Source organism: Sorex araneus, chromosome 5 (assembly GCF_027595985.1).
Source record: "Sorex araneus isolate mSorAra2 chromosome 5, mSorAra2.pri, whole genome shotgun sequence".
Taxonomy (NCBI): domain Eukaryota; kingdom Metazoa; phylum Chordata; class Mammalia; order Eulipotyphla; family Soricidae; genus Sorex; species Sorex araneus.
The window spans coordinates 52,415,576-52,429,808 of NC_073306.1; the positions used below are offsets into that span (position 1 = coordinate 52,415,576).

The following is a 14,233-nucleotide window of genomic DNA, read 5'->3' on the forward strand; positions in this document are numbered from 1 at the left end:
GTCTCAGACTTTAACTTTAGCATCTTTCCCCAAACCTTATTCTTCCTCATAACTCATCCTACTATCTAACTTACAAAAAAAATTCTAATTACTGCAGTTATCAATAGAATGGTACAATTAACCTCTGGCAAGTCTGTTTTTCAGTTCTCATTTTGGTTTGTTTTAGGGCCACACCCAAAAGGAATTACTCCTCCCTTTGCACTCATAGAACACACCTGATGAGCTCGGGGCACCATGTGTGGGGTGCTAGGGATCGTACCCAGGTCAGTCACAAGCAAGGCAAGTGCACTACTCAGTGTACTATCACTCATCTCACTCCAGCCCATCTTACTACCTCTTACAGTCTCATGTTTCATCACCTCTTCACTTAATTCTTCACTGTCACTCTATTCCTCAAACATAAAGGCAGCCAGGCCCTGTCCTTGCTTCAGATTTTTAATTTGCCAAGGGTACTTCTCCACGGGGCTAGAGAGGTAGGTACAGGCATAAGCGTTCAATCCCCAGCATCCCGCATGGTCCCCTGTGCAGTTAATTCCTGAGTACAGAGCCAGGATTAACCCCTGAACATAACCAGGTACTACACCACCACCCCCGCCCCCAAAAAAGAGTACTCTTTTCTCTGCTCTTAAAGCTGTGGCTTCACATCCCTCAGATCTCAGAAAACCCTCTGCTAAGCACACTATCCAATGACCCCTCCTCCTTCTATCATATTAGCACTGCAGCACTGCCGGTCCATTGTTCATCGATTTGCTCGAGCGGGCACCAGTAACGTCTCCATTGTGAGACTTGTCACTGTTTTGGGCATATCAAATACGCCACAGGTAGCTTGCCAGGCTCTGCTGTGCGGGCAGGATACTCTCGATAGCTTGTCGGGCTCTCCAAGAGGAATGGAGGAATCGAACCCTGGTCAGCCGCGTGCAAGGTATAGCTCCAGTCCTGCTTATTTCCTTAAAGTCACTATTTATAATCCTTTTGTGTTGTTGATGTTGTTATACACAGAAAAGGAACATAAAAATAAGGGAGGAACTTTTCAATCACACAAGTAAATACTTAATCATACTATTTGTTCTGGAGGATAGGGGTGCTCCAGGGGATCATGAAGTGCAGCTACCAAACTCAAGCTTCACACATACAAGTCAAGTGCTCTACCTCTGAGCTATTTCCCCATCCCTAAACATCCTATTTTTGTTTGTTTTTAGGTAGGTTCTTTGGTTTGTTTGGGGGCCACACCCGGAGTCACAGATGGCTTAGCCCTGGTTCTGGCTCTGCACTCAGGGATCACTCTGGTGGGACTCAGACCATATGGGGTGCCAGGGATAGAACCTGGGTAGGCGTGTGCAACGCAAGCACCCTACCTGCTATAGTATATCAGGTCAAACATCTCATTCTTATTCACACATTTGTGTTTGGTTTTAATAGACTGCAAACTTTCTGAAGATAAAAACAAAAGTTTATACTTCGTACTTCTTTATCTACCTCCTGAGGCATCTATTCAGTACTGAGTATACACTGAAAATAAGGAAAAATTTTCTTAATGTTTCTTAAAACCTTGACTAGATCTGAGCATAGTACAATGTACGGAACCTTGGTTTAATATCTGGCACCCCATATGGTCCTGAGGATCCCTGAGCACAGAGCCAGGAGCAAGTCCTGAGCACCACTGGTGTGTCTCCCTCCCCCCAAACAAACCTCTCATGGACTAATGTACTAAAATAAGCATGGATATTGGGGGTCAGAGCCAAAGTACAGTAGGTAGGGTAATTTGCCTTGCACACAACCGACCTGGGTTCAACCTCTAGCACCCCATTCGGTTGGTCCCCCAAGCACGGCCAAGGCTAATTCCTGAATGCAGTCAGGAGTAACCCCTGAACATCAATCACCAGGTGTGGCTGATAAAAAGCCCTTCAAGTATCAGCTTACCTTTGTCTAAGTCCTAGCTTCTTAAATTTTAAGTGACAACTACATGTGAGGGTCACCTAAATGCTGATTCAATCCCCAGCATGCCATATTGTCCCCTGAGCACCACCAGAAGTAATTCCTGAGTGCAACTCCTGAGTGCAGAGCCAGGAGTAACTCCTGAGCATCACCAGGAGTACATCCCACCCCCAACACCCAAAAAAGGCATTTATTTATTTTGTGATTCCAAGACCAAATCCCAGTGTTCAGAAACTATTCATAGCTGTCAGTCAGGTGTTACTACCCCTAGTGGTGCAGCCCATACCATCCGCCCAGGAGTGTCTTGTCCTTCGAGGAGTGATCCCTGAGCACAGAATCAAAGTAAGCCCTGAATACCACTGGATGTGAGGTGTGTGACCCAAAAACCAAAAGAAGAAAAAAATATATATATCAAGGCCTGGCAATGTATCATCAAAGGGCTGGGGCACATGCAATGAATGTATGGGGTGCCAAATTTGATCTGCATCACACAGGCCCACATGAATATAGCACTGGTAGCCCCCAGAGCACCGCCAGAACTACTAGGTCAAAGCACTGAACCATCAGGCCAGCACAGTCAGGCAGAATTATCGAGGGAAGTAGGCCTGGTCCCTTGAATAATTGTTGGAAGCAGATACACCCTCCTCTGCACAAAAAAAGGGGGATAAAAACACACCAGCAAACCTAGTCTAAAGACCTAATAGACCAAACACAAAAGTTCTTAATTTACATCCTAAGAATTGGGGCCAGAGCAATAGTACAGCAGGGAGTGCGTTTGCCTCGAAAGCAGCCAACCCAGGTTTGATCCTTGGCACCATCAGGTATGATCCCTGAGAAAAGGGCCAGGAATAAGCCCTGAGCACTGCAGGGTGTGGCCCAAAAACAAACAAAGCTGTGAGACCTGGGGGATAGTTCAGAGGCTGAAGTGCATGAGCTGCAGGGCAAACTCTGTATTAGATCCCCAGTACAGCGTTCCCTGAGCACCAACCACAATGACTCCCACCATGAGTCCTAAGCACCACTGTGTATGGCCCCCAAAACTTTTGTTGGGAAGACTATCAGCATAGGAACACAATGTTATCGGAAACATACTACCAACTGTTAAAATTTTTCCATCCTTACACATAGAAAAATACATATCCAGAGCCATAGTACGGCAAGTAAGGTTCAATCCCCAGCTCCCCATATAGTCCCCAGAACCCCCAGGACAGAGCAGGGAGTAAGCCCTGTGCACTGCCAGGTGTGGCCCCCCCAAAAAAAAAACTTTTAAAAGATAAGATTTTGTTTTAACAATTTTTCTAAAGAAGGCAGAAAAAAAATGTTTTTGGCTTTCTGGGTCACACCTGGCGATGCACAGGGGTTATTCCTGGCTTTGCACTCAGAAATTACTCTTGGCGGTGCTCAGGGGACCATATAGGATGCTGGGAATAGAACCCAGGTCTGCTACGTGCAGGGCAAATAAACGCCCTACCCGCTGTACTATCACTCCAGCCCCCAAAGCAGAAAACTTTTAAATTTTGGAATTGGGCAGGGGTGGTTTCAGCCATACCTGGAAGTACAGGAGTTATTCCTGGCTGAGTGCTCAGGAGTGTCCGTTGGCAGTGCTCAGGGGACAGATTCAAACCAGGGTAAAAGTGGATGTGGTTGCTTGCAAAGCAAGTTCCTTATCTCCTCTACTACCTCTCTGGTCCCAGAAAACATATTTTTTATATTTGAGCAAATGTCAACTATGTATCTCACCTGTTTTCATAACCAACAATTACATGATATATCCTGTTTTCTTGTGGACTTTAGGCCACACAAGACAGTGCATAGAGTGTCATTCCTGGTACTTCTCAAGATCTATATGCAGTGCTAGGGGGTCAAAATGGGTCTGCCACATGGCAAAGTAACATCTTAACCCTTGATCTCCCCCCCTCTCCCTCCCCCTTTTTCTCATCCACCCCAGCCCATAACACATGCACGTTCAAACGATTTTCAATGATCTCTGAGTTCAAATATGTACCAGATATACAACTGTAAGCTGAGATCATTTTATATTAGTAAGTGGGCAATGAATGAATGGTATTTAACAACTTTTTTTTGTTTGGTTGTTTACAGCACGGAGACCAATCCCAGAAACTGATAGATGCAAAGGAAGCATTCTACACCTCTGAACTACATCCCTGGTCTGCGTTAACTTTAGACAAATTAGTTCCTGGTAATGAATGCAGACATGAGACACGTCTACATTAAAAATGGGAAATTTTAATTCTTTTATTGTTAAATAGGCTTCACTTTCATTTGCAGAATATGATCCTTGCTATAACCTAGGATATTATCCAAAAGAAACCAGGTTATACTGGGGCAGCACGAAGGGATAACTAAAATATAAAGCACTAAGGCAGGGAAATAGCTCAGAGTTGGAGCACAGGCTTTAACTGCAATCGGAGGCACTGACGGAGGTTTTCCATCCACCACCAAATTCAAAAAAATAATTTACTAAAAAAAGAAAGCACTCAACATTCTTCTGAAATTCATAACACACTATTTGCTCTAATCCTGAAGACGATGCTTCAAACTTTAATGTTCATAAAAATCATGTATGGGGCCAGAAAGACAGTACAGTGGGTAAGTACAGTGGGTAAGGAGTCCGCCCTCCATGCAGCTGACTGGGATTTGATCAATGGCACTCCACAGTTCCCTAAACCCATCCACAGGAGTGAATCTTCAGTCCAGCCCAGAATAAGCCCTGAAGAGAGTGGGATTGGCCTAAGAGGAAAAAGAAATCATGCAAGTTTGAGGTCCTGGGTTCAACTGGATTTGACCAAGCCACCACAAAGGGGAAGATCCTGTGAGAATCTTGTTAAAACACAGTTTCAGATTCAGTAGGATTGGGATGGAGCCCGAACTCTCTAATGAGCTCTCGGCTGTTCTTACCCTACAGAACCGTAAGTCACTTCATACTTGAGACTATATACCGTGTTCTTATGATATCAGTTCAGATAATTAAAATTTAAAGCAAGAATAATCTAATAATTTCTGAGGTTTCATATTCATCTGGAGGAGGGTGGTTATTAAAATGTTAGTGTCTGGAAGAAACAGATACCTATTCAAAGATTAGAGAACTAAAAGTTGTAATAACAAGAGCAAATATTTTCTGAGAATTTAGTATGCAGGTGCCACTGAATAGTCCCTCACAAAGATTAAATTATTTGATTCTCCTAAGAAAGGTAGGAAATATTGCTAGCTCTATGTTAAAGAAAATAAAACAGCATCACAAAGACATTACTTAGAATAAACAGCAGAGCAAGGATCTGAATAAAGAGGCAGCCAGGTTCCAGCTTTCACACTCTGATCAATGTATTACAGTGTATCTCTCAAGAACACAGCAGCAGCACAATTAAAATGATAAACAGCAGTGACTTACTTTTGGAGAAAATGATGCAAGTGTTAAGAGTGTAAGGTGTTAAAGAACAACGTGAGCAACACAGCTTAAGTCAGAGGTTATCTGAGGTGACAATACTGATGCTTATTAAGTTTCATGACTATTTTTTTCCACATTAGAAACTTTTGGTAAGTCAGATTGATAGTACTACAGGTAGAGTGCTTGCCTCGCATGTAGCTGGCCTGGGTTTAGTCCCCCAGCAACCCATATGGTCTCCTACCCCCGCTAGTGATCCCTGAGCACAGAGCCAGAAGCCCTGATGACCACTGGGCGTGACCCCCCACCTAAGAAAAAAAATTTGCCATTCAGCATAATGGCAAATATTTTAAATTGGATGTTTTCTCTATTTTTCTTTTTTAAGTGGAACTTTGGGGCAGAGAGATAATACAAGAGTAAGACAACTGGGGCCGGGGCTGTAGTACAGCGTTTTGCCTTGCGCAGAGCCAACCCGGGTTCAATCCTCCATATGGTCCCCCGAGCACAGCCAGGAGTAATTCCTGGGTGCAGAGCCAGGAGTAACCCCTGAATAATGCTGGATGTGACCCAAAAAGCAAAAAAAAAAAAAAAAAAAACAAGAGTAAGGCACCTGCCTGCATGCAGTCAACCCTAGTTCTGTACCAGGCACCACACATGGTGACTGGCAGATGTCACTCCTGAGAACCGAACCAGGAGGCTCCCCGAGCACCACTGTTAATGGAAACTTAAAAAAATAAACTAAACAAAATTTTTTGGCTTTTGGGCCACACCCGACAGTGTTCATGCCTTACGCCCAGCTCCTGTACTCAGGAATCACTCCTGGTGGTGCTCAGGGGGACAGTATGTGGCTCTGAGAATAAAACCCAGGTGAGCTGCACGCATGGCAAGCACTCCACCGATGTGCTGTTTCTCCAGCCCCAAAAACTGGTTATTTTGTTTTTTGGTTTGAGAGCACATCTGGCAGTGTTCAGGGCTTACTCCTGGTTCTGTGCTCAGGGGACCATACATGTAGCCCGGGAATCAAACCAAGATCAGCCTTGTGCAAGGCAAGCACCTTAGCCGCTGTATTATCTCCACATCTCCTATTTTTTTTAATTTTCAAATTAAAAATGGAACTTCATTTTGGTGGCAAAAAATATGGTTTCACTTCAAGGAACAAACAGTTTGAGAATAACATCCCAGAGGGAACTACTCAGGAAGTTCTGACAGTCAGCATTTAAAATAGCAGCAGTGGCAGCCATAGCTAAACTGACAAGCAATGAAAACTGCTGCAGAAAAAAATATTTTGGACTGAGGGATGAGTAACTAAAAGTAGAAACTGGTAATGGACAAAGCATAATGAGTTGGAATCTGACACTGTTGAGTAGAGAGAAGTGGCAGAAAGAAGCTGCTATTTGCAAAAAAAAAAAAAGAAAAAAGAAACAGAAAGGAAACAAATTTTCAAATCTGAATAACTTGAGAGAAATAAGAACTGGTTATCAAAAATAAGACTCTAAAGAATGGTAAATTGTGTGCACAGTACAGCTACAGAATATACTGGACTGAATAAATGGATAAGATCAAGCCAGAGTAGCTTAGTTATCACTTCAGCTCAAATACAGGATGACCAAAAGAAGTTTCTGGAAATATATACACTGACCTCTGTAACCTGCATAAAGAGAAACTATTAATCCTCAATTATTACCTTATACATTGATCTGACAAACACTTCTTAAGACATACTATGTGTGTGGCATATATGCCAGAGATACAAGGTTGACTACGCCAAATCAAATTCCTATCATCATGGAACTTATGTTCTAGTGGGGAAAATTAACATATTGAAGAGAACACTGAATAAGCATGATTAGCATAAAGCCTATCATGGAATTTCTTTGGGAGGGGAAGGGGTTTGGGCTACACCTAGTGATGCTGTGTCTATTCCTGGCTCTGCACTCAGGGTGATGCCCCATGGACCATATGTAGTGATACTAAACCCAGGTGCAAGGCAAGTGCGTTAAACAGTGTCTTTCTAGCCCCTACAGACTCTTTTTATATGTAGATTTATTAAACAGTTAATGAAATATTAGCCCTTCCTCCCCTGTAAAAGAAGTCCTGGAGCCTAAAGTGCTCCACACTGAAAGTTCCTCATCTTATAAGAAAACCTGGAACAATGAAATACACTATAAATATAAATAAAATTACATATTGATCTTTACTTTCCAAAAACCTGTCAATATCACTCTCAGAATGGCACAGTAAATACAGTTTTCCAAAGTGACAGCTCTGGGCGCAGGGGAAATGTTTTTTATCTGGAAATGCTTTTTAACAACACATAAAATTTCTAGTAAAAAAGTATCATAATAAAAGAAAGGTATCTGCCTTACATGCAGCAGATCCTGTCAAATTCCCAACACCACATATGATCTCCAGAACACCTCCAGGTGTGGCCCAAAATTTTAAAAAGTCATTTCATTAATGGGGTCAGGGGATCACTCATCTACTGGCGTTCATACTGAGTTCATACTTTGCAGATAGGAGCCCCAGATTCCATCTCTGGTACCACATGATCTCCTAAGCACTAATCTGGGAGCCCCTGAACACTATAGAGTATAGCCCCCAAAAAAAGAAAAAAAAAAAAAACCTAAAGATCTGATTTGACCACTGACTATGCTGTAATACCTGACTTAGATTCAAAACATTAAGTTTAACTGAGCACTGACATTGGCTTTTCTGCGAAAATGTTTTAAGAGGATATTCAGGACATTTCAGGTCTTGAATAAACTACTGAAAAAGAGGTCATTTTTAATACTGAATTCATTTTTACCACCACCCATGTTTGGACTTCTGTCCAAAAACTACGAAATCAAACTATCCTATATATTAAAAGATGAAAGACTATATATTTAGACTTTGTAAATACAGAGGACTCAAGCAAGAAGGCAGGCGCTAAGTGTGCTGTTTTTGTACTTTTAAAAACCGACTCCGGATCACGGCAAACCCAAGCCACACACAAGTATTCCATCGTCTACACACCCACCCTTACAGAGTTGATCTGAACCTACCACTGCTTTCTACTATTTCTTCACAAGCATCTGTTCTCGCCATACAAAGGATAAAGAGGAAGAGCTGGCTGCAACCCTGCGCTCCCCTACAGCTGGATCCCACTCCCTTTCCAGTACTGTCACTTTTCCCTGCCACTGAACCCTCCGACCCATTAACCAAAAACGCAGAGTCGAAAATGCACCCAGTTGGATTCTGGGGGAACCTTGTGCTCCCAAGTCCGAAAGCGTTCCTTCCGACCTGGGGGAGTGGGGGGGTTAATTCCAAAACACGCATCACTCCTTCCAAACACTCAAGTACCGGGGGTGCGGGTCGGGAGGGCAGCGTCAGGTGTGAAATACACTCACTTCACCACACCCTGGCCACCCAAAGGGGCCCGAGGGTGGACGGGGGAGGGCCCCGCGCCGGGAAAGTGAACCGTCCGGGGGAGAGGCGCTCCCCCGCGGGCAGGGCGTCGGCGCCGCCCAGGAGGGGTCGGAGGGGCCCGGGCCCCGGCTCGCGGGGGGCCCCCGGCGCCCCGACTCCGAGGAGCTCCAGGCCGCCCTCCCCCACTTAAACCGCGATGACGTCATGTTGCACACTGCATTTCTCGGGGACTCAAACGGAGAGGAGGAAAAATAAAGACCGAGAAAGAGCAGCAGGGAAGGAGAAAAGGAGGGCAGAGCTCGCAGGGCCGCTGCGAGGAGGCCCGGGCCGGGCGGCCCGGCAGGAGGCGAGGTGGGTCGGCTCCGGGGGAGCTGCGGGCGGGAGCCGGACGGGAGCCCCCGGCCCGCCCGGCCCCGGCCCCGGCCCCGGCCGGCCCCCGGCCCGCCCCGCCGCCCGCCGCAACATGTCGGCGGCGCCGAGCAGCAGGAAGTGGCGGCCGGGGCGGCGGGCGGCGGGGGAGGGGAGCCGGGCCGGCGCGATGGGTGTGACCCCTTCCTTCCGCCGCCGCCCGCTGACAGGCGCCCCGGCCCGCGCCCTTCGCCGGCACCGGCGTCCCGGGGGGCCCCCGTGCGGGCGAGCGAAGGGCGGGCGCCCCCGGCCCCGCGCCGCCCCGGACCCGCCCGCGCCCCTCCGGACCCCGGAGCCGCGCGAGCCGGCACGGAGCCGCGCGAGCCCCGCGTCGGCCCGCGCGCCACGCCCGCAGCCTCCCCGCGGGTCGCCCCGGAGCGCTGTCCCGCGGGCGGCGGGCGGCGGCGGGCGGCGCGCCGCGACGGGACGGGGGTAGGGGGGAGCCGCTCCCGCGGGGAGCCTCGGGCCCCGCACTCACCTCAGCTCCTCCGCCGGGGCGTTGGCAGCACTGCGCGGGGTCTCCTCGACTGCCGGACAGGGGCACGCGCCTGACGTCAGCACGCAGGCGCCGCACCGCGGGAGCCCGCGGAAGTGGGCGGGGCGGCGCGGCCCGAGGACACGCCCGCCGCGGGCGGGGGCCGCCCACCGCGCACGCGCAGGGCGGGGCGGCTGGCTTTCCGCCCCACCCCCACCCCGCCCTCCCCCGCCCCCGCGCTGAGATCCGCATTTCTTGCTCTGGAGGCTGTATTTGTGATAATGCTATTAATTGTTGTTTGCAGAGCGTTTCTACCAACATTTTTCTAGGTACTTGCAACCTTGTGAAGCAAAATCGCATTATCCTTATTATAGTATATCCTTATTATATTCTTACTCTGCAGAGAAACTTTTCAAAGACGATGACTTCAAGGTCTCACTGCAAGAGCCATCAGAAACAGCTCAAAGGGCTTGTCTCATGCTTTGAATGCAGGTGGCCCAGGTTTGATAGATCCCTGACATCACACTGTTCACCAGGCACACTTGGGTCTAGCCCCTAAGCACAGCTTGAGTCTGGCCTGAATAAATAAAGTCTCACCACAAGTGCATGGTCTCCTGGCTCCCAAGACCTAGTGATTTATTTTGCTTTGGAGACCTTCTCCCCAACATAAGACCTAGACTTATGCTACCCTGCTTGCTCTGCCTACTTCCCCGTCAGGAGGATTTTGACTGACTTTCAGCCCTAAAATGTAAATACCTTCTGATCACCTTATTCTCACAAAACGTATTTTCCATTTTTCTCCCACTGCTCCAGCTTTAGGAGAACAAGAATCACTGTTCTTCACTTCTTGTTCCCCGTGTTAGAGGAAAATATCTTGGGGGGAGGAAGACAGAGTAGGGCCTCTGGGTCACACCTGTTCCAGGGCTACTCCTGGCTCTGTTCTGGGTCCGATGTGGGGGTTGGGGGTCACACCTGGAGTTCAGGGGAGACCATGCGGTGCCGGGGACCTGACATGGCTTCCACTTAAGATATTTCTCAGGCGCCAAAGGAAATATCTCAGTTCATTTATTGATGACTACCACACAATTCAATCAGAACAAAAAGGATACCTATCTCCAAAATACTGGATTTAAAAGTCATTTTCTTTTGGATTTTATAATTACACAATGTGGGGACAGATAATAGTATAGGAGACAAAACATTTACCTTCTATGCAGCAAACCAGGTTCGATCCTTGGCACCCATATAGCTCCCTGAACACAAAACCAGGAGTTGCCTCTGAATACTGCCAGGAACGGCCCAAATACCCAAAGGAAAGAAGAATAACTACATTTTTCAGTTTTGGCATGGTGTTAACAGCTTTCCATGTAATAACAACTAAAGTAATACCACAACCCTATAAAGTCAGAAGTCCTCCATTTATTGAACCTTTGAGGTTGGATTATTAAGGATCTGGCAGAGGTTTCCTAGCCAGTCAGGGCAAAGATGTGACTTGAGCTCAAGAGACTGAATCCAGTTGACCACCATGATATGATACTAGCCTTCAGGCATACTATAGTGAAATTAGAAGATAAGCTTCAGGTATAAGGTAAACTACCCTTAATAAAACCAACTACAAAAGTTTGCATTTTTTTAAATTTCTTTCATTTTACTGGGTTTTTTTTGCGATTTTTATACATTTTATTTTCATAAAGCTAGTTCACAATAGTTTATTACAGATAATATTCAAACACCCACCCCACCAGCGAGCATCTTTCCACCACAATAAGAGGGAAGTGTGAAGGTTGTTGTATTTTATTCTGGGGCCATTTAAGCCCGTATATACAAGAATATGAGTAAGTATGTTAAAACCAAACAAACGTGTGCTACTTTAGGTACATCAGTGGACTAGAGTATATTTGCGGCCGAGCACTCCAGAAAATACTGCATCACTCTCTTCCAGGAGCTTTATTTTATAGTCTCTGGATATTGGGCATTGATGAGATTACATGTTGCCAGGGCAGTTTGTGGGTGACTGCCAAGCTACTGGAAAACTGGGGAGCTGGGTGGAGGAGGCCCAGTCCCTAAATCCAAGCAGGCTTGGAGATCTCAGCCACAGGTCCTGCATACCTGGGTTCCTCTGCCGGTTCCTTCATGGATGAGGCTCATCCAAGTGTGTAGAGAGTGGCCGTGAGCATGGCTGAGGCTGGGTTCTAGAGGTTTTCTGCTGCCAGGGTTCTGCTTGGGCAGGGAGGGAAACTCAGCCCAACCCCCTCTGAGGTGCCCTGATGAAGATAGCCTGGCACAGGGCCAGGAGATTCCACCAAAGTTTGCATTTTTACCAATATTTTGGTATACTTTTCCAGATAGATACACATCCACACATATTTATTATACAAAAATATTTTAATATGCCTTTTCCTTTCAGAACCATATTTTGGCTTGCTCTACAAGCCCCTGTTCTCCCTTGAAACATGTGTCTCGCCTGCTTGTCTCTATGTTTCTTTGCTTGCTTGCTCTCTCAAGTTCTTGTTCTCTTTTGAACATGTCCTTACCCCCTTCATTGTCACCCCCCATCATCTCACATCTTCCTAAGTTTCAATCAAAACAAAACAAAACAAATTCTCATATTGTACACTGAAGAGATGGTTCATAGGGCTGGATGTCTAAACTCCATCCCTGGCACTTCATGAGCACCCCCCCACCTGAACACCACAGGAAGTGACCCCCTAGCAACAAATCCCTGAGCACCACAGGGTGTGTGCCCCCCCAAAGAAACACATTGTAAATATCTCATGTTAAATACAGTATCATTTTGGAAGTCTGTAGTAGCCTGTCATATGGGCACAACAGTATTTGTGTTATTAATCCCCTACTCTTAGAATTTAGATTATTTAGAACAATTGTGAATTTTTTACTGTTGTAATAATTTAAAACTCTTTATTCCTTGAACTTGAAGAAAATTTTGTTGTGTTTTATCCTTCTGGGAAGCCAGTTGGCCGTGACCTTTCCTTCATCCCATCTCCCAAACCGATGAATGTCCCCAGACAATGTCTGCCCTTTCCATCCGCTGCAATATCTTGATGGAGTGTCACCCAACTGCTTGACTTTCCCTGCCTTTATTCTGAGGACAAGGATTCACTGAGGACTTTGTCTATTATGCTGTCTGGTGTTTGTCAAAACAAACCGCCCCCCGCCTTTTCCCACCCCAGAAGGCTATATAGTCTTGCCACCTGATCCCATTCTATCCTTCTCTTGCTGTTCCCGCAGACCTTAGACTACTAGTACCTCTTCCTCACTATCCCACCGGCCAAGGCTGCTTCATATTAGCCCTCAGAGTATCTGACTCCCCTTCCCCTGCTGACTATTGACGATCAGCTGGGCGCCCATTCCTCCTTCAGTAACAGCATTTCTGTTTCTGCTGAAGCTTAATTGTCAATCCATGTGTCTTTCACTGTATCACTGTCATCCTGTTGTTCGTCAATCTACTTGAGCGGGCACCAGTAACATCTCTATTACACTCAGCCCTGAGATTTTAGCAGCCTCTCCTTACCCGTCTTTCCCAACAATTGGAGGCTCTTTCAGGGTCAGGGGAATGAGACCTAGTGTTACTGTTTTTGGCATATCGAATATGACACGGGTAGCTTGCCAGGCTCTGCCATGTGGGCAGGATACTCTCGGTGGCTTGCCGGGCTCTCCAAGAGGTATGTATATATCTGTTACTGTGTTTGGGATATGAATACGCCATGGGGAGCTTGCAAGGCTCTCCCAGGTAGGCAATAGACTCTTGGTAGTTTGTCAGGTTCTCCAAGAGGGAGAACAAGGCTATTAGATGTCATGCAGCCACTTTGAGGACATGTGCTTCCAGGAGCTTGGTTTTATAGTCTCTGGATGTTGGCCGTTAGTGGGATTACACAGCGCTGGGGGCAGTTTGTGGGTGTGGCTGCCAAGCTACTGGAAAATGGGGGGTCTGGGTGGATGTAAAAATAAAGTCATGTGTCTTTATTTTTATTTGTTTATGTACTTATTTATTTATTTATTTATCTTTGGTTTGGAGTCCACATCCAGTGGTGCTCAGGACTTACGCCTAGCTCTTTACTCAGGGATCATTCCTGGAGGGACTTGGGGATCAAACCCAGGTTGGCTCTGTGCAGGGCCAGCACTTTTTCCTGTCTCTCTGGCCCCCTGCATGTGCCATTAAAGAAGATAATTCTGGCCCAGTTGCAAAGAAGAACGTCACGCTCAGTCAGAGGGAGCATTTGAGAGACACCCACAGCTTAGTCATGGGCATTGGATCCAACCTGAACAAACGGGATTCCGTTCTGGGACTTTGGTCAGAATAATGCACTTGACTGAATCTTTCTGCTGAGGCCACACTGTGATCACGGCACGTGGCAGCCATCTTCCTGTTGCCAGGAGAGAGATTCCTGAGAGCATGACAAAGGAGGAAAACACAGGTGAGAGATGAAAGCAGAGAAACCTAAGCTGTTTGCATTGTCTGAGCCCATGGACTCAATCTTGATTCAACTATCACCCACATTTACCAATGAATCCTCCATATTGCCTGAACAAGTACTGAAACTGTAAGACTCTTAAATCAATTACTCTGCCAGCCCCAACCCCTT

The 14,233-nt window shown here is 46.6% G+C and overlaps 1 protein-coding gene across 2 annotated transcripts in view; it reads right to left on the reverse strand.

Annotated features, from left to right (window-relative positions):
- Positions 1–9,756, reverse strand: part of CDC42 (cell division cycle 42) — a 45,643-nt gene extending 35,887 nt beyond the window's left edge. For both annotated transcript variants that reach the window (XM_055139415.1, XM_055139414.1), the window contains exon 1: positions 9,633–9,756. The gene's annotated coding sequence lies outside the window, so the exon portion shown is untranslated. The remainder of the gene's footprint in view (positions 1–9,632) is intronic.
- Between the last annotated feature and the right edge of the window lie 4,477 nt (positions 9,757–14,233).